This window comes from Charadrius vociferus, unplaced genomic scaffold (genome assembly GCF_000708025.1).
Source record: "Charadrius vociferus isolate BGI_N301 unplaced genomic scaffold, ASM70802v2 scaffold259, whole genome shotgun sequence".
Classification (NCBI taxonomy): domain Eukaryota; kingdom Metazoa; phylum Chordata; class Aves; order Charadriiformes; family Charadriidae; genus Charadrius; species Charadrius vociferus.
In genome coordinates, this window is record NW_009661368.1 from 8,001,796 (window position 1) to 8,021,333 (window position 19,538).

The 19,538-nt window shown below is 43.6% G+C and overlaps 1 protein-coding gene across 1 annotated transcript in view; it reads right to left on the reverse strand.

The window, feature by feature from the left end:
* The window catches only part of CDH4 (cadherin 4, type 1, R-cadherin (retinal)), a gene marked incomplete at its 3' end in the record, with an annotated part of 450,714 nt that overhangs the window by 281,339 nt on the left and 149,837 nt on the right, over positions 1-19,538 (reverse strand). The window lies entirely within an intron of this gene.

The following is a 19,538-nucleotide window of genomic DNA, read 5'->3' on the forward strand; positions in this document are numbered from 1 at the left end:
TCTCAAGAATACCGACACAACAGGGAATTAAATTCTGATGAATTTTAGGAGAAATACAGACAGAACTGAGTATTTAGGTCACTGTTAGTGAAGTTATTTTGAGGGGATTTCATCATTTTTCTGTAAAATAATTAAAATGCTTGCTTTTGACTTCACCACCCCAGTGGGCTGGTTCCATACAGGCTGCTAAGGTGCCCAGTGGGTACCTGCAGTGAGAAGAGAGGCGGGAAGAGCACAGGCTCAGGAAGTCTTCTGGCCCAACCCTCCACCCAAACCAGGGAAAAAGGGTGAAGAAGAAAGGAGAAAGATGGCCTGTAAGTGTTAACAAAGACAGAAGGCGTATAGAGAAAGGGAGATGGCAAAGATGGCTTGTGAGATGCAGAGAACTGTTTCAAAGCTTTAGCAGGTAGGCAATCAGCTGGTGGAAAGGACGCAAAGACAAGGAGGGATGTAGTTCTCACTACCTCTACACGGAGAACAGACATCTACAACAAACCGGCGGGGGGGATAACCAAACAAGCAGATACAGTGCAGGACGTTTGTACAACCACGGACTTCTGCGACGTGCTAAGATGCAGTAATGGGGAAGTAGCTCTCCTGTAAGAGAGGAGTGCAGTTACCAAAATAAACACAACCACAGTCAACAATGTCCAAACAGCCGTCATCTTGTCAGTAAATAATTAACGTGAAGCTGGAATATTACTCTGGGAAGTAGCTGGCTTGGGTTGTGCTGGGTATTGAACAATGACACCCTCAGTCCATCACACCAAGGATAAATGCCCATTCCGAGTTATTTACTCTTTTACACTGCACAGGCACATCCTTCAAGGAATGGTTCCAACCCACCTGGCACCCAGAAATGTAGGAAACAGTGTCATAACATTTTAGAGTTTAAAGTGCAGGCACAATGTGCCAAATTGAGGTAACAGATGGAGATCCAAACATTGCTCAGTGCTACCTAGCAATGCAACATATGCAGTGCCTGGAAATCGTGACATCATCTAATGAATGGAAAAGTCTCGCACCAATATTCAAATTGTATACTTAATCAAGACAAAAACTGGAGACCATCAAGGAACAATAGTACCAAAGGTAAGAAAGATGACAGTGCCAGGAAGAGAAAAGATAGCCACCCATGTATCTCTGAGTGACAGAAGAAGTGTGGATTCTTCGCAGTCCTCATCTTTCCCCCTTTCTGCTTCAACAGTTTTTGGTAGGCGGATAGAGACAACCTGTGAGATAGCTTTGTGTTGAGAGTTTTGTAAGGGTAGGCTTCTATCCAAGAATTTAAGATAAAAAGCTAAGTGGACTTGCAGAATACATCCACCTCCTGGAAGCTAAATATGTACTGCACAATTTGAGGGTTATCAGTCAGATTTTTTAATTTTAATTGATAAGCATGTATCAATTTTATGCAGTCTTTAATTTGTATCATTGGGGGACATTATGATGAAGAAGAGGAAAATTGGTACAGAATGCTGAACACCCAGCTTGAAAATTCTGGCCTTCAGTAAGAAGATGAAAACACTTTCTACTGATTCAACTTTCATTCTAAACTCATGTAATTTAATCAGATATGTTCACAGCTAGAATTGCTGCATGCTGGAAATCCTTCCTGGCAATATAGAAGCTACCACTTTACCACTCCACAGATAATTTTCTCATTACATTATATACTACAGTTAGAAAAAGCTCAGTTATATTTACAAGCGTGCAGTACAACCAGTGATTGTAAAAATATGCATAATGCATAGCTAGCTTGCCCAAGTAATTAATGTGATTATGCATGCAAAGCAGGTAAGTGCAATAATTGGGTTGCTATGCAAGCTGTGCAAGTGCATGCACAATTCTGCACACCTAATGTTTTGGGAGGTTTGCCCACTCAGGGAGATTCTGAAGTTCTGTTTTGCAATCACAGCCTCGAAAATAAAAATAAGATTATTTCCTGTGTCATAAACTGACCTAAGCACCAATGCTATTTTCCCAATATAATTAAATGTTAAAAGCCTTTAATTAAAGAATATAAATCAGAGTGAATCATTTCAGAGCAAAGCAGGCTTACAATACAGGATGCATTTGTTGCTGAAAGTCTGCATGAGAACAAAGCCATAAAAATGCCATTCACACCTTTTAATTGGTACGTTTGAGTATTCCTTTTATTGCTCTGCCAAACCAGCAATGGTACCGCTTTCCTTCTGAAAACATTTTCAGACCCTCTAAACTTCAATTGACTACAACAGACGACAAACGATGGCCTCTGCTTCCCTGAAGTCCCACCCAGAACAAAGCGATTCTTTGTCCTGCGATGCCTGACGCATACCTGAGGTTTGAATTTAATTCTCTTCGATATTGTATTTCCTTCCATCTCAAGCTCTTAGATAGGGATTTTTATTTGTTTATGTATTTATTTTTGGGACAGAAAATATTATTGGTTCCCTCGACATGGCTGAGATTCACGGCGGAGGAGCTGTGGTGGACTGAAAGCGGGAAACAGAGCGGCACTGCCGCCCGCTGAAGGGCAGCATCACCCCTCCCTCCATCCCTCCCTCCCGCCTCCTCCTGCCCCGAACTGCCCCGAACTGCCGCCTGCCCCATCAGCAGGGCCGTGGGGATCCATATATTGTTGGCATAAGGGTATGTTTACGGATTGCAAACACAGAAGACTACAGTAGGGTAAACGCAATCAGATTCACAGATAAACTAAAGGCCTCTGCAACTCCGGACTACAATAGAAATTAGAGTGAGAGAGAGTGGGAGAAAAAGGTTTCTTGAATTCGAAAGCCAAGATTCAGATTCAGCTCAACGATATTTACAAAGCTTTTGTTACCACTTTCCACAAACATACAAGCATTCAGGTTTTGTAGCTAACATTGAGGAATGAGACAGCAACAGATTTTGAGCTTGTAAATAAATTCCAACTGTGTATAACATTCTGAAAGCTCAGTTTCTACTGTGCTGGGTAATTGTGTAACAGTCAAATACAGGAAAGGAAACTAAAGCACGGGATAATACAGAAATCCAGTACCACAAAATTTGGTAATAATTGCAATCCAAAAGGAAAGCAAAACCCCAGAATGATGCCTCAAAGACTTTTACAAATCATTTTAAATATGGAACCACTCTAAGGATTTCATGGTCAAATCTTTAATAAAGAATTCCTCAAAGGAAAATATTTGAATTATTTACTCAGCCCTGATCAAGTGAGTAGAGAACGAAGTAGATGAAAATAAGTACTCAGAAATACTTCTTTTGAAGTTGCATTCTAATAGTAGAATATTGCTAAATAACAGTAATTAATGTCCTCATAACTGTGAAGTATGCCCAAACAAGCATGCCAGCTCTCCCTCCATCCCTGCAAGCACAATATGGGTTTACAGCTGGTCTCAAGAAGCACCGGGCAGCTCAGCAGTTTGGCTGTTCGGTCCAGATAAGCGCCCAGGAGCACAGGTTCTTATCCAAAGCTTACTCAACCTACCTCAACCTTTTGGGCCGGCAAAACGAGGCTGGCAGTCTAGGCAGAACAGGCGTTTGCTAACATTTCTGGCACTTACTGCTTCCAGTTGGGCTAGAGATACCGCAGGAATAATCCTTCTCTTTTGACATTTCACACTGTCGTAGTGGCAGGAAGCTGGAAGTGCGGAGATGCACAACATGCAGAATGAAAGAGAAAAACATTTAAACAATCTGAAGCAGAGTCTGCAGCAAAAGCCTGGTAGCCAGGAGCTGCATTCTGCTCTCTGTCATCCATCCATGGCATTACAATCACATAACCAAATATATTTTTTTTAGCCCTTTTAATCCTTAGGAGATTATCACATGAACAAGTTGCTTCACAACGTGAAATCCGGGGGCCAAATGGTGCCTCTCTCGCTCCAGAGTTTGAGGGGTGCACCCCACCGTCCTCAAACAGCGCAGCCCGAGGCGCTCGACACAAGCGTGGGGCAGCCCCGAATCTCGCTGAGAGTTACAGCACCTCCCCAGCTGGGAGCTCGCAGCAAACACTGCGGGAGCAGCGCTGCGGACACCGCACCTACACTCTCCTTCGCACAGCGCAGTTGGGGCAGGGCTCGGGGTTCCCCAGTCACCCACGTCAACTATGTAGTGAGAAGGGGTGCGGATGCTGGCTGTGGGGAGCCCCAGGGTCTCTGAGCAAAGCAGAGGACAGAAGGGGTCTGCTGCACTCTGGGGTCTCACCGTGCTATGGGGAGCTGTGGTACGAAGGGGCCGGGGAAAGCATCGTGCACCAGCTGATGGAGCCGCCCCAGAAGAGCAGAAGAGGAACGCACCTCCGGAGAGAGTTGGGAATTTAACTGGTGAAAAATGCAACTGCCTGTAACGGGAAGAGGTGACCTTTTCAGCACAAAGTATCTCTGCAAAATAACAGCTTCTTGTGTAAGACCAGCATTTGTGTCAGTATCTCCTATGATGATACCGATGCACCACCCCCCATTTGCAAAGCACCTGTTTACTGACCATACGGTGTATCGAAAGACCGGCTCTGCAGCTAGCCTGTGATTTCACATTAATGGCATGATGCAGAGGTGGCTTTCAAATAGCATGTGAACAATGAAAGCTATTCCACACCTATGGATTTCCAGGTAGGGCATATATGATAAAGTATCTTTTATGATCAGCTAGGTGATCCTGGGGGAGTGGGGGAATCATCCGAGAAGCTGAAGTAACAGTTAAAACTAAATTAATACATAAAAAAGCCCCAAAATATTCAACGATTTGATTGCACTGAGAGGATGACAGATTTTCCCCTGGAGATGGGAGACAAGATTTTCTGGCTGGGAGAGCTCTGATGCAAGCAGCATGCATGACCAAACCGGTCGGCTGGGCAGCACGGTCCAGCAGACCGCGGGAGCCACTGCGAGCCAAGAACTCGCAAGCTCTAATCCGAGATCTGTCACCATTCACTGCACAGCCTTGGGCAAGTTACTTAACCTCCTTGTGTCTCAGTTTCACCATCTGTAGGACTGGGCGAACACTAACTTGGCTAGCAGATAGGGGGATTCGGAGGCTTAATTAAGGATAGCTGGAGTGATTAAGTTCCAGCTGCTCAGTTTGTGGCTGCAGAGCCTCACTGCCCGGCGTCAGGTCCCAGCAGTATGGCACTCGAGCCAGGCGCAGCGCCCTCGGAGGAGGGCAGGGAAGGAAGGCACTGCTACGACAATATATGGGTCAGCATCTTCCAACTCCAGCAGCCAGTGTGCTGACTTGGCATCGCCCTCCTCCGAGCCCTCGGCTGACGCACGCCAGAGAAAGCCCATCACTCCCAGCCCCTTGGAGCCGGGAACAGAGCCAGGTCGTGCCTCCAGGCAAAGCCCCAACAAGAAATGAGTGGACTGCACCTCCACACGTGGCAAACTGGAGCCAGGTACATCGTGCTCTGACTGCGTGCGACAAGCGGCGGTGGAAACACAAACGCGTGAGAGTTGTGCTCCATCTGCCCTTCTGAAGCGCTGCCGACCGGCATCCAAGGGCCCCTGGCCACAAGCCCAGGCGAGATCTGAGCACGGCCTCGGCTCAGGCTGTCTGAGACCTGCTAAGGGAGCTGCTTGGTCAACCCCACCCGGGAGCTGAACCATGGATTGGGGCCACCAGACAGCACCAGAACCGAAAAACTGAGGGCTCTTGCATGAAAACCTTTGCCAGCCCCAGTTCAGTTGTTGCTTATCTCACCACATATCCCCTTTAGTCTTGGGCTCAGTGGCTGAACTCCCCCCACAGAAGTCTCCCCACTGCTGCTCATTGCATCTCTCCTCATCATTTTGATTCTGTAAAATGCACCTCCCTCTTCCCATGCATCCCCTCACTTTCCAGGCAGTTTACAGTAAATTTTTAGTGGTAATCAAATATACAGAAAAACACAGTCCATCTTTCAGCTCTTCTCCTGAGACAGTCCATCTGAAAGAGGTGTTCATGCCCTTTTCAGTATTTATAGGACTATTCAGGCTAAAGAGGACCCATATATATAAAAATAGGTATTAAGTGCATCTTGGAAAATGTCAAGGCACAAGTGATTGCACAAGTTGCAAGGAGACTCTTTAGTGGGAAAGAGAAACTATTTCACATGCTATCAGTAATCATTGCATCAAAAAAGAACGAAAATAAGAAGACACAGTAAAATGGCATGGTTATAAGTCAATCCCTATAAATCCATGAGCCAACTTAATTTCAAAGATCCATGCCTAGAATTAGATGACAGCAAAGAAATTGCCTTATCTATATATAATTTATTTTTTAAACCTTCTTTCCAGGGCTCCAATTCCTTCCTGTGACTTTTTTAGCATGACAAATCTATTTGCATTTTCCAAAAATTGAACATGGTCAGAAATACGCTCCTGTCCAGGACTCACCTGTAAGAAACGGAGTGCTTTGATTACAAAAGACTACAGAGCACTTGTCCACTGCTCACAACACACTTGGCCCAGGAATACGCATCAGTGTTTGAATCACATCAACAGTATTAAAGTCTATTCCTGCACAGCCTTTGTCCACTGGGAAGAGAAAGTCCCGGACTCGGCACACTGAACAAAAGAAGCTCCTGCACAAAAATCTTTGTCACCTTGCTTTTTTAAAAAACCCTTTAATAGCCTATTAACCAGTCACATACGCTGGAGCAGTGTCAGACCAACACACACAGGGCAGCGGAGGGAGGGTCAGGAAGACCAATCTCACGGGTACAGCAGACCATGATGTGTTGGTGCATGACCACTTTTGCGTTGGCTGGTATCATCACCATACTGCATTACGGGTGTCCTCAACCCTTCCCACACGAGGCCAAATACTGCGTCGCAGACTCTGAACCCCAGCAGGAGCCAGCCAGAGTTTTACCGGAGCAAATGCCAAGAGAGGATTGGAGTATTTGGCTCTGAGTTTTCGCAAACAACTTTATTTCTCTCCGTGCCCTGTGACCCAGGTAATGAAATAACATTTAAAACTCAATTAGGGCATCTAAAATACAGATCTCTGTTTTAACATGCAGACATTTGTGGTACTGCAGATTTAATATGGTAATGACTGAACAGATGTGTAGGAAATCAGCTGATGCTGATTGACAAAGAATCCATATTTTAGGTGTTTGGCTTCCATGGGTTTACGCATGTCACAGCCAAAATGTCTGTTTCCTGCTCAAAGATGAGTAACTATAGAAGCCGCTGTGCTTTGCCTCCACAGCAAATTAGAGTTGGACAAATCAAATCTCTCCTCCACATACAATGATTTCCAATGACTCAACTTCTTCGCATGTTTGCACTGCAATGAAACGACCACAATACCTTTCACTCTGAAGAAGTGAGTCCAGACTTGCAGAAAAACTCAGACCAGAGCCCAGTCCACGCACGCCAAGAAAATGCACACAGACTGTTTTTAAAACACCACATCCTGTAACTGCAGTTTCTTATAGAGTGATGCATAGCACTGGATTACAGGAGACTATTCCCATTAGGCAGCATAATTCGATACAACAAAAGGTGGCAAAATTGAGCCCGGATTGATCAAGAAGATTTAACTTCAAATTGAGAACACTGCTGAGCGGTGAGGCAGGGAGCACAGGCGTAATTTGGTTTCCTGCAGCACCACACTAAATGATGGCTATCAGTATTCCAATCAGTGGCTGATAGTTTTATTTCCCCCATGAGTTTCTCCAGGTCATCCCTGACAGTTAGAAAAGTGCTTAGTCGTTTGGGTTGCATCGAGCAGATGGTTACTGATCAGAGATTAGTACCGGAGCGCGGGGTCAGTGCGCTGCCAAACAAACTCATCCAAAGGCTGTCTGTTACAGTCTCCCCTGGGACAGCAGTTTGCTGACCGCTATAGACAGGTGACTCGCTGGGCAGTGTTACCGTACATGTTCCGGCCTCTCTATAGTACAGCCAGAGCTGGCCTGATATATAATTTATATGCCTGCGATTTCACTGCCTGGCGCTACAATATCACTTTTTGCTTTGGGTCACTCAGTATAGACTTCTGAAGGAAATGGAGGGCATGCAGAGGTGGCAGAGAGAATTATTAAAACCAGACAGAATCACAGAATCACAGAATGGTCAGGGTTGGAAGGGACCTCTGGAGATCATCTAGTCCAACCCCCCTGCCAGAGCAGGGTCACCTACAACAGGTTGCACAGACCATCCTAGCCCTGCAAGAGCAGAGTCCCCACAACCATGTTTAAGCCAACTCACATTTTTCAAACCTCAGATCAGCATGAAAACAGCCATCTCTTTTCATAGGTTTATTATTGTTCCAACAAAAAAAAAAGAAAAAAGAAAAAAAGAAAAAAAAAGCATGGCAAGATTAAAAACGTCAAGAAGCTGGTGGGCTTGCAGAGCACGGGCTGGTAGTTCAGGACCAGTGTATCGTGGCTACTGCTACGCACAGTGCTGTCCACTGCCTTCCTCCGGATGTGGTTCGACGGTGAGCTTTTGCACTGACTATCGTAGAATTTACATGCACATAAACCAGAAACAAGCCCCGTCTTTACAGGTCTGGACACTCTGAACTGTGCTTATTTTTACTAAAACATGAAGACCAAGTCTTTATAAGAAATGTGTCTGTATTGGTTTTGAGTTTAGGTTTCCCTAAGTTCAGTGAGGTTTTGCTGCCACAGAAGGAAGACAATGATAATGTTATGCTGTAAGATCCTGGGCCAAAACCACTTTTTACTGGTAAAGGTGACAAAGGAACAAAGCTGAGCTTTGCTCGAGTACAACAGTCACTTTAAACACCGTTCCTCATACCAGTACAGTACAGCAAGAACTATTCTAAGAAGAGCCAAGCGTACAGCACACACCATACAAACAAACCGCAGGAAGCCGTGCCCTCCAAACCCGTGTCTATAGAGAGCGGAGGAAAAGAAGAGGAAAAAAAAAGCAGATGGGAGTAAGTTGCTGAAGGTAACCTGGCGAGTCACTAGCAGAGCCAGAACTACAGTCTCTTGTCTTAGTGTCTTCAGAACCATCTGCACCGCAATAGCAAGCAACTGTTAGCAGTCACCTTGCGTCAGGGAGCTGAAAAATGAAGGAGAATGTATCAAGCCAGTTCACACTCTCAAAAAAGAGAATCTTATTTCCTCCGATTACAATATCCTATAAAGAATGGGTACATGTTGCTTAGATACAGTACTGCATATAGAAAAATAGGTCCCTAACTGTTTTCACTTAAGAATTACACAACAGTATTAGTTTGGAGACACTTCTAAGTCTTGTGTACTCGAGTCTACTTTAATCTACTTTCTCCTATGTGCTTTAATTTGTATATGCATTTAATTATGCACTTCTGTGACGTGGTATGAAGTCAGATCTTAACCCTGCAAACACTTATGTGCACAGTTAACTTAATGTATGTAGAGCCTCACTGCTAATTTATGCGTGTTGCATTGGAATGATCAAGGTTTCCTATTGTTTCCCATTTATAGTGATGTTTGCCTCATTCATTCCTATTATTCTTTGATATTATTTCATTGATTTATTTTGACATTCATGCATTTATTTCCAAGATAATACATCATTTGAACTTAAAAGACAGAACTCTTCAGGAATTTAATGCAACAAAAAATGAAAGATCTGGACTTCTAAAAAAGAGGAAAATTAGGAAAATCAGGAAGTTATCCTCATGTCAGAGAAGCACATTTAAAAGAAAAAAATCACATCTAACCTGCCTTGAGAACTATTTTGTGGTCACAGCTTGAAATCTGTTTGGAATTACCATGAAGGCAACATCGCTCCTCTCTTTGCAGCATTGTTTCTGTGTGGCCGAGGGACCTCTGAGGCTCAGTTTCTGAACCCGGTCCTCTTGATCACCTAACCACGGATACCTTTTGTCATCACCACAGCTTCCCCGACGTCTAGCAACCTCTGCGGAAAATTCTTGTCCACTGCAAACAAACATCTCTAACTACATTTAGGACACCAAATGTTTTCAAGTATTGAGTACTGTGGCTTCGAGCAATTGTACAGTGCAATCTACAGCAACTGGTCAGCAGGATTTCTTTGGAAAAACACCAAAGAACTTTAATAGACAACATGCTGCAGTAGCAGGGGAAGCACACACGTGAAGTCTTGAGAACAAGCAGAATTCCCAAGTACATTCTCAAATTAGGCTTTGTACAAATTTCTCCATCCTTGCAATCTCGGTGATATTGGAAACCTTCCACGTTTACTTTGGGCTTCCACTTCTTTTTGCGTCAGCTATTAAATAACCTTCATCCTCCTCAACACATGGGCAATGCCTCCTGCACACCAATTCTGTTTCCACCCACTGTTGGTATAAGTGACCCCGACCAGCTGTCACATTATGTGGCAATAGCTAATGTCATGTTTTATCCCAATAATTACCCAGAAACTTGCGCTACCTCAACAGCAACAACAAATAACCAAAACCTCAGCCCTGGCCAGAGGGCTGGCGTGCAGTAAAGCTGCCATATTGCTGCGCAGGTTTTCCCAAAAATAAGTCTGTACGCAAGCACTGCACAGGAAGCAACAGCCCTGCTCTCTGCATGGTCAAACGAACTGTTTAGCACAAAAGCCCCTAAGGATGACTTTTCCTGTAAAAAACTGATAAAGGACTGGAGAAGGCTGGATGGATTTCAGACAGTAGGTCTGCTCGCACCTACTGCACAGGAACTCCTACCAAGTGCCAGACATATGGAAAATTTGGAAGCAACTGAAAAAAAAAAAAAAGAGAGAGAGAAATCAAAAACCTTCTCAGACAAATACACTGAGGTATTAAAAGAGGGTATGTGCACTGAAACCAAGAGAAATGAAAGCCCTATCGTGGTGTGCTAATCGGAGTATCGCTGTGCTGCTTTCTCAAAGTTAGTAGAACATGAAAGGAATTATTTCTCTTTGTTTCACGAGACAGCCCCAAGCAGTGACTTCTGTTTGTAGAAGCCCCAAACGGTGCCCTTCTACGCTCCCAGAAAACTTCTTGAAATAACCAGCACCGCTAACTGCAAACCGGGTGGACAAAAGCTGCTCTCACCAGACCCTGCAGCTTTTCATAACATTACTGTGCTGCCTCTTCTTGCTGGGGCTTGCTCAGCGCTGACACGGCAAGCAGCACCGACGCTTCAGTTCCATCATCGGGCTCCTGAAGGAGAACCCACAAACCAGCAAGACACAAAGCACGCTTTTCCTAGAACTTCCACCTCTAGTTGGCTGCAGAAATGAAAAATGAATCGTTGCACACTTCCCTTTCACACTCCGAAGGTAAGTTTTTCAAGCAAAACCACAGCGTTATTTGCGTGCTGGGGGGAGGTTTTTTAGTGCAGTTAATAAAAACGTAGACACTGAAGCACAAGCTACAGCAAACAGAAAAAAGTATACGTCCATGCACTACCAAATACCAGCCAAAGCTGCCAATATACACCACTTGCCAGAATGACTACTTTGAGTATATATCATTTATACCTTGAACTATGTGTTGGTAACCTTTTGAAGTAGGATTTGCTTTTGTTCCCTAATCTCCAAAAGAGATTTCAAAGCGATCAAATTCTACTGATGCAAACGCTTGAGCGTACAGCGTATTTTGCTTGAGTATTTACAAATGTTTTTCTTATTTCTGAACCACCTTGTAAGCAGGAACTTGTTTGAACAAGTATTCCTGGAAAATGAAAAATAAGTTACAAATATGATTGTTCATTAATCCCTTTTCATATGCAATATTCAAAGACTTCTTCTTTCAAAGATGTTTTGCGAATGAATTCATTCGTGTAGTGCTGCAGAGGTGTAATACTGCTCTCTAGGCGTTAGGTATTTGTTACACTACCAGGGTCTAAGCGTGCTTGGGGCCCCTCTTGGAAACATTCATGCTTGCACATCTGAAAGGAAGAAGCAAAAGCAGCTAGAGACAAGATAGCTGATAATATGTGTAGCATATTTTTTCCCCCAAATATTGTTTTAATGTATAATCAATCTTTATGGTCTGTTGCTGCAGGGAAAGTGTAATAGACTCAAGTTTTCATAGAACTGCAAGTCGTATGAATCTTTCAAAAGCTAGATGATAGCATTCTTCATTCCAAATCAATATCGATTATTCCTTAGGTTACATATAAATTGCTGTTAGCCTCAGACATTTCATGTCATACGAATATACTTAATAATGGGAAATATCCCTTCTACCACACTAACAATGTCATCTTACTTGTTGGGCTCATTTAATGAGAAAGAGTATTTCCTTCCTCTTCTCATATATTATTTTTAACATATTTTAGCCAACCTGCGTATCCTGTTTTATTTTTGTTGCAGTTGATCTGCGCAGAACTTTCCAAGAATAAAGTATTTTGTGACACACAACTTGCTGGTCCTGACCAAAAGGCCATTGCTTTTAATGCCGGTATATCCCCACTGATGACTGAGCCCATTCTGAAGGCACATTAGTTAAACTCTCTCAGCAAGAAGCAGAATTCAAATTACTTATACCAAGGAAAGAGTCATGAATCATGCAGGAAACAAGTCAGAGGAGGCTGCCCAACACTGTAAGCGCTGCATGGGCGTTTGGCCGGCTGATTTCTACTACCGGCCCTGGAAATTCACACATGGGTTGAGAACATGAAGGTAAGTGAAATCTCTGTTCTGTTTCATCTTTCTGCTGTTTCCTCTCTAATTCCAAAATATACTTAAAATATACTTAAAATAAATAAATAAAAAACCTACAACAGTGAACTTTATGTTCTCAACAGAGTCGAGATAAGACGTAGAGCAAAGAGCATGAAAAGTAACAAGTCACCTGGATGAAAATTCGGAATTCAGCAGTTTCCTCCTTGGTTGGCTACTCAGCCAGCATGGAGCAGTTCGCTGCGTCTAATCTGGTATTCTGCCACTGGGGCTTTATACGTGGCCAACGTAAGAGTCTGTTTGATCAGCAGTTATTAGAGCATATTTCTGCAAAAGGAAATACAAAGTTCCCTTTGCAATAAAATGTTCTGTACTATCTTTCATGGTTTTAAACCACAAAATACTCCTTACATTTTATCTCAGCATTTAATGCTTTCTAAGTTTACATTTGAGTTGTGATGATTAACTTTCAGAAACAAAGTAAACTGCATGTACTTTTTTAGCCCCTAAGGACAGTTATTGCTTAGAATATAACTACAAAGATATTTTTACATTGTAGGAAACTGAGTATAATGTATATTACAGCTCATTTTCCAACACGGGATTGCATCATAAATATACTTTAAGCTGCCAGTGTTAAAATGATAGTGGAAAATTAAAACAAGCATAACCCACATTATTTAAGATGAATTTTATAGCCAAGTAAGAACCAAAACGAAATGAAAACACAGCATTCGCATCCAAGAAAATTTGGTAGAAATAATACAAAAAACTGCTAAGGATAAAACCTACTTAGTAAAAAAAAGTAGATGAAAACATTTGCCATCTGTTGAGAACATGGAACTGGTTTCCCTATTACAAGCAGTAATCTTAAAGCCAGGGATTAATATCCGCAGCAGCGTCACCTCCTGCAAGCCCAAGCCCGAAGGTTCAGAGCTGCGTGTGTCCGCAGCAACCCGCAGCCCCTGAGGGAGCCCGGCACGCCGGCTCCGCGTCCCAGCGAGACGGTCCCCGGGAATCCGCCTGCCCACAGATGTCTCCGCGCGCTCCCACGCGGGCCGGGCAGCCGAGCCGCCTCATCGGGAGGTGGAGATTCATAGGTCAACAATTCTCTTTAGCTCACCCGGGACTGAGAAAAGAGAGAAATTGGCTGGAGACTGCTGGGTTTGGGAGTTTGTTCTGATCTGCTTCTTTGTTTGTTGGGGTTTTTTCCCTAAAAGATGAGAACATGAATTCACCTCAAGCCTGAACTAGTTGTTGTGGCAGAAACTCCTATCAGACAATGTGGTGAACCATGAAGGCTGAGGAGTATTTCTTTGAAAACACTGATCAACATTATGTTCTCCTTTTCACATATATACAGATATACTCAAAAGGTTTATAAAACTCCTTATACTAATTACTGCCTATAATTAGAGAACCTTCTCAGGTTTAACAGTGCATGAGCACATCACACAACACTGCACTGCTTTGTGCCATTTTTGACCACAGGAGAGAACAGAACATTGTCATGCTGAAGTATACTTAATTAAAATATATTGGTCTTGTCTTATACGCTGATGTCAGTACCAAAGATCAGAAAGGTAATGAGGATTTTGAGTCTCTAGACACTGAGCTTAAGAACACTGAGGGCTAACTGCGTCCAGGAGCCTGACTTTACATCTATAAACTTGATTGCTGCAGCTGCAAAATAGAAAAGCTACAGCTAGTTCAAGCCTTATGGAAGAAAGATGGATTTCTGTCTTGACATCAGACTAAACTTTTGTTATTTAATAACATGCTATCAGGATGAGTATTTTTTGCATTTTTTCATCTAATTGTCCTTAATAGCCCAATAGATCTTTTACTTTTCTCTATTCACTACTTCCAAAATATGTTTGAAAAACTGCTATAATTTGCAATGTCAGGTATAAATGGAATCAGATATAGGGATTTTACAACAGTTTGAATGAATTATTACATAAGATCATCATCAATACAAAATATTTGAAGAAAGTACACAGAGTCTATCACTGATCCCTGAAAGCAATTACCAGGGAAGAATCAAACTTCTAATATTCCCCGAGCATGTGTTAGAGACCACCGCCAAAGAAAAGTCTTGGGGCTTGCTGAATTTTTCAGCTGACTCAAGATAGCAGTTATTTTCTTTTGTAAAGTTCCTAATGAATAAGATTCTCACCTTTTTAAATCAGGAATTTGAATTCACTGCACAGTCTTGCCATGACAGAAATACTTTTTTTACAGTACATTCTTTCAAAAAAATTTCTGTATGGATTTGGATTTCCACTTTACAACTGTGAAGTTGTTTATTTTCTTTCTTCAGAGAGAAGAGCAGTGCCTTTATTCAACACAGTTAACAATGATTAACTTCATCAGTTTATCATGTGTATGTCATAAAATCAATGGCTAATTTATAAAATGATCCTATTTGTTGTTTCATGAGGCATATATTTCCTTTCCCTAGTCAAATGCTAAGTTGTTCTAACAGTTAAAATTAATGCCATATCACTCACAATTAAACTTCTCATATTTAAAGTTAGCTCATCAAAGCTGAGCCTCATTTAGTATTCCTCAAGACTCATCCGGAGATAATGTTCTCAAATAAACATACCTCCGAGTCTGTACCTTGCGTGCTATTAAACCAATATAGTTGGACCTCCTCTTGCTTCAGAAAACCAGCTCCATCCGTAAACTGGACACAAATCTTAACCACTGCTGGTCTCTGGAGCACCTCAATTTCATATTTGTATTTATTCTAATTATCAAAAACATCAGCTTGCTGGGTGAACATGACCCCCAAAATATTTTTATTTATATGGTACTGTGCTTTACAGTCTTTAAAATATTTCCTAAGTTGATGTATACCTGAGTGAATGCTCCACACACTTTCCACCTTAAAAGCCCTCACAACCTAATGCAAGTAAATTAAAATTAAATGCAAGTGAACCAGTTTTATGAACAGCAGATTTCAGTAAGGGCACCGTATACTACACACAATCAAAAGGGGTCACCACCCCTCCCCATCACACCAACCGTTCAGGGAAACCCCAGCGCAGGGGTGAACGCAGGAAAGCACGCTCTACCCTTGTGGTCTCACTACCTTTAAAAAGTCCACCACAACAGGCACCCACTGGCGTGTTCAACAGGGTATGAAGGACCACGGGCTTTGGACAACCTTTTCGTTCATAAAGAATGTTAGACTCCATTTAAACAGACGCTCAGCTAGCAGTCGTTATGATCACAGTGAAAGGAAATGCAAAAGCGGCACTTAACACCAGTTTCTTGTCAGAGGTGCAAATGACCCAAGCAGAGGCATTAAAATAAGTAGCAAGACATTAATAATTAATTCAGAATTCACCGTAACAATACTAATTATGGTGTGTCATGTGGTATTATTGAGAACATAATATGTGCTTTTACAGGAAATCAATTGTAATTCACCAATTAATGTGGTGTTATGAAATGTGTTTTTACCACTACCAGTGGAATTTAAAAGCCCGATTTAAATCTTCACCTCAGTGACATGTTTTCTAAAAGCAGAAAGAGTTTAGACAGATTTGATGGCAATTTTATCTACACAATAAACAGGGATGAGTTTCTTGGCTAAGTAGCCTACAGGGAGAGGGACCCGAGTTTTGCCAGGTGTTTCAGAGACCATATGCAATTCTTCTGCACGGCTTATCTCTCATCTCCTAGCTAGACCGAAGGATCTATGAAATCCCTCTCATTCAAATCAAACATGAATCCAACTCCTATTGTTCCCTTCCTTATCCCCTTGATAAAGAAGGATGCACGGCGCTTCTTTAAGCACTTATCAATACTACGCCCGCAGCAGACAGCAGGCTTGGTCAAGGCTATCCATCTCAGCAGCACAGACTGACAGAGGCTAGAAAGTCTGCATTTATGGAAAACAAAATATTACTGCAAGGGCATGGGTGGTTTTTAGTTACACCCAAAGTCCACCAAGTCCAACTGGGAGGCTTATCCGAGCAGGGAGTCTCACATCCCTGCCACGCGAATGCGTAGGTGAATACCCTGTAGCAGGGCAGGAGATTTCATCAGATTGCAGGGGAGGAACAAAAACCGCTCAGGAAACACGAGCAAGGCATTTCCGTGTTCATTTACAACCTTCAACGCTGGTGATGTTCCCCAGGGTGTTCTGAGACACCAGTCCTCTGACATCCGCTCCGGACAGCATCTCCAGGGGTGCACGGCCCCCGACTCCCGCAGGCGGGCAGGCAGAAATACCGCTTCCAGACCACGGCGCGGGACGACAGCGCCTTAAAAGGTGCAGACTCCAGGTCGTTATTCAGTCATTCGGGGGAACATTAACACAAAATCACCTATGTCTATGCAGATAAGAAGTCAAAGAAAAACCCTGCGAGAAGGGGAGTGGAGATTTCCCGCTGCAGTGCCTTCTCCCTCCGGCAGAAGAGGTGGAGAATTCAAGGGCACAAATGAATTTCACAGGGCACGACCAGGGACTGACCGCTGTCATCACACAGCAGCAGCACCCTGACTGACACCCATCACCCTTTTAAAAAACACTTGACAGGATACCTCAATAAATTTGTGGCTCACCCCTTCCTGCTACAATCCCGTCCTCAATTGTCTTTTCATACGTCTGGATCAAAGAGAAGATGTATTTTAGTGTATTCTAAAAAATGCTGAGCTTGGAAACTGTTCCTAAAAATACTAATTGTGTCTAGCTAAAAAGCTGAATCACATTTTTATTTAAGTGGGGAAACAGCTCTCTTTCCTGCCCCTGCAAACAGAAGGAACGAGGAAACATTGCCATCTCCAAACTTTCACCAGAGCAACACCTCCACGGCAAACAGCAAAGAGGTTCCTTTGGTTAATCGCTTCTTCATGTCCACGGATGGATTTGCCAAAATAAAATCACGGCGGTTTACGTCAGGCTGCCAAATTCTGCCCGGCTCCCCCCTCCCTCTCTTCGGCAGGCGCCGGGGAAGGATCATGGCTGACCCTCTGCCTCCTGCCAAAACACTCCCGCCACCTCCGCTGACCTTTCTGCCGGGTTTTCAGGCCAACGGAACGTTTCCCCGCTCTTACCTCACAGGGACAAGGCGGCCGCCCACAGCAGGAACCTCGCAGGCCGACGCTGACCGGAGACAGTGGCACCTCAGGAGGGGGCCGAGGAGAGGGCAAAACGCACTTTTACCTCAGCAATGCTGAGGGGAAAAACACCCCAAACCACATCCTTCAATAACGGACACGCGTGCGGGGAAGCTTTTACAACCAGACCACCATAGGGTGTTTTCCTTCCCCAGAATCTGACGAACAGAGTCACACAAGATGCACTAAATTGGCCCTGTGGCTTAAGAACTGTGACACAGGAGCTGTATTTCAGGCTTTCCATGTCAATCCCTTAACAGGCCTCAGTCTCCTTCCTATAAAACGCGTTTCCAAGCCCTTTCTCACCGCACGGAGCTGTTAGATGAGCAAGGGCACCCCTGCTCGGAGGGGGCCGGAGAGGACGGTGGCTGCAGAGCCGGGGCAGCGCCATGGCCACCTCAGGGACACGGCACCCGGCGGCGACGGCAGCCCCTCCGCATGACGCACTGCCCTATAGCTAGCCAAACCCAACGCCCATTTCTGTTACCAAATCTTCTCAACACCCTCTGCTCACAGAAAAGTAGCCTCACCGCCTTTTTTTTTTGGAGGATTTTCCTTTTTCGCTCCATCTCTCAGACAGGCACACTTATCATACTGAAGGCTAGCCCAGCAAGCGGGATGTAAATCACTTTACCAGCTCAGCTGACACGTATTTAATAACTTATTCACAGTTGCAGGAGGGAAAAAAGGTTAGATTATATGGGAGGGGAGATAAAGAGGGAATATAATTTCCGAGAGTTATACAGGACTTTCCAGAAATAAGCAGCGCGGCGGAGGGAAGCCCCTTCACCGCACTGCAGGGGCTGAACTCAAAATCACGTCGGTGGTGTTCGATGCCCCTTGTGCACAGGAGGGAATAGCTGCTCCTGAGCAAGAGCGAGAGAAGGGGAAGTCAGCTTGCTGGGGAGAAAAAAAAGAAAAAAAAGAAAGGTTTTGTTTGTCAGACAGAGCCGTACCATTGTCTGCAAATGCCACAGAGGGCAAAACTCTCCGAAGACATGTCAAGCCCCTGATCCGGCTGTCAATTGTTCTCGTAGGCAGAAAATGAAGGATGACATGTGAAATGAATTCGTACAGCACTGGTGCGGTGGAAGCCCGGCTCGTCCTCCCCGGCCAGCCGGGGCCGGGAGGGGAAGGCAAGCGCTGTGCAGATTTCGCTATTAGCATGATTGACCTAATATTGGATGACTCCGTACCCAAGTGCTTATGCGAAATAATAAGCCTGGCTACTGAGCAATTATTAAATACAAGGAATTGTTAAATCCTTGCATTGTACATATTCTAAAGGAAATTAATCATTTTGAACTCTAGAGAATACAGTTTTATAAGAGGAGAAGAAATAGCAAATACACAATAGGGTATTTAAATGCTAATACAGTCAAACAGTTAAAGCATAGCATACATTTTAATATTGGTTTACTGAATACTAATTATGCTCTGCTAAGTAGCAGTAAGTAGCATTTATTATGATTTCTTGAAAGTATTGATCCAGACAGTGACAAGTACAATTTCCCTTTCTGCATATATCCTTAAAAATACATATTATCAGATTACCAAGTCTTCTTAAAACATGCTTTCTTTGGAATATTCCACTGCAACTATCAGTGGCAGCTTGATATGTTATAGCCCAGTATTATTCCAGCTCAATGGTGTGAGGCAAAGATTGTTATCTGTGATCTAAAATTTATTCTCCTTTACTACTCAAGGCTGATAACTTTGCACGTTGTTTGCATCTGGTCACACAGTAGACTATACGGGATGGAGAAGAGTCTTGAATGGCCATTCCCTGCAGTTCGTCAGCAGAACTAACACGTTAAAAACCAATGGATCATCCCACATCTGGAA